Source organism: Anneissia japonica, unplaced genomic scaffold, assembly GCF_011630105.1.
Source record: "Anneissia japonica isolate Jap-2015-1 unplaced genomic scaffold, ASM1163010v1 scaffold287965_len1858130_cov191, whole genome shotgun sequence".
NCBI classification, from domain to species: Eukaryota; Metazoa; Echinodermata; class Crinoidea; order Comatulida; family Comatulidae; genus Anneissia; species Anneissia japonica.
In genome coordinates, this window is record NW_022748342.1 from 1,620,557 (window position 1) to 1,622,182 (window position 1,626).

Consider the following 1,626-nt stretch of genomic DNA (forward strand, 5'->3'; position numbering starts at 1 on the left):
ATGGACGTAAGTTGACAAAAAATACAACGCATTTTAAAAATAACACAAAAGATTTAATGGAAGACATGTTTCGGGTTACCTTCAACAACAAAAAAAAAAACACAACAGAAATGAACCAAATACTTTTCATGTAGACTATATATATAAGTAATTATTATGCTGAATATTAAATAGATAGACTGATTTGTTTGACAATAAGTTTGACCAACCATAATAAGTCTGAAATCTGGACTAAATGTAGCTAATTATTATTCTGAATATATAATTGAATACCATGATTTGTTTAACCAAAAGTTAGTAAAGCTCTAGTAAATCTGTAATATGGACCAAGTGTAGCTAATTATTATGTTGAATATATAATCAGGTATATTGATTTGTATGACAAAAGGCTGTGAAGCTATAGTTAAATGCAAGGTAACAAGCGCTTGCATAATAACTATTGCTTACGTGTATATTTAAATAAGCTTTAAGTTAACATATTTTATTCATATATATTTTGTTGTTATATATTTATATTGTTGCCATATATTTATTATATATTGATATTTATTATTACCAGTATTAACATTAATCATTTTTATCATGTATAACGACTTATGAAAAATGCATATTTATTACACTAGACATCATCATAGGTAACTGTCCTAGCCTTCTATTAGACCGTTAAGTATGATAAACTAGACCTACAGTAGTCCTAGCAAGGGCGTGAGTCGACGACGGACGAGTAAAATTGTCGCTTCACCGGCTGGCCAATGATAAATCAGCATACTAGGCCTAGGCCTGGCTATAAAACGGAAACTCACGGAAAATGACTCGAAATGAAACGTCAAAACAAATTTTAATTTAGCGTCACAATAACAATAATACTATCTAAGTAACACATGGAAATGAGTAGCTCTCACAGGCCTAAAATTGTCAGATTTAGTGAAATTAAACATTGTCTACTTACACAGAATTTATTTTGTTTGTCATCGCACATTATAAAACGTGGAGGCAGGTACCTAACATAACATAAAAACTAAAAAAGGATCCGATGAGTGTCGAGTAATTTTCGTAACTTTTGTAACCTCCAGCATTCGTAACCTCCCGCATTTTATCGGAAATATATTCGCCAAATTAATTATAAGCGTTTATGGGTAGTCGGCTCGTGATCAAGGTGTTGACTGGTACCGACTGGTACTGAGATTCACAGTCACTTACCTCGGTACACTATTTGATGACATAGTAGCAACTTTCAGTAGCCACAACAATCTTTTTGAAAACTAGACATTTGACTTTGTCAGTTAAAATTATTCTAATTAAAACATGTGGGTTCTCTAAATTTACTCATTGAGCCTCTGTTTTTCACATTCCATTTATAAATCAGATTGACAAAATGGTTTATAATTTTTAGTGGAAAGGAGGCAATGGCTTTATTAAAAGGAAAGTGCTTATTGACAAAATAAAGCGAGTAATGCAAAAGTGCGAGCCAGCGAGTCATGCGAGCCCATGCGCGAGTCATGCGAGCCAGCGAACCATGCGAGCCATACATTTTAAATGTTTTTTTTTTGTAGGCTATCCAGTTTTGCAAACACGTAGGCCTAGCCTATATTCTTTGGCCTAGTAGATGCAAATGAATAACACACC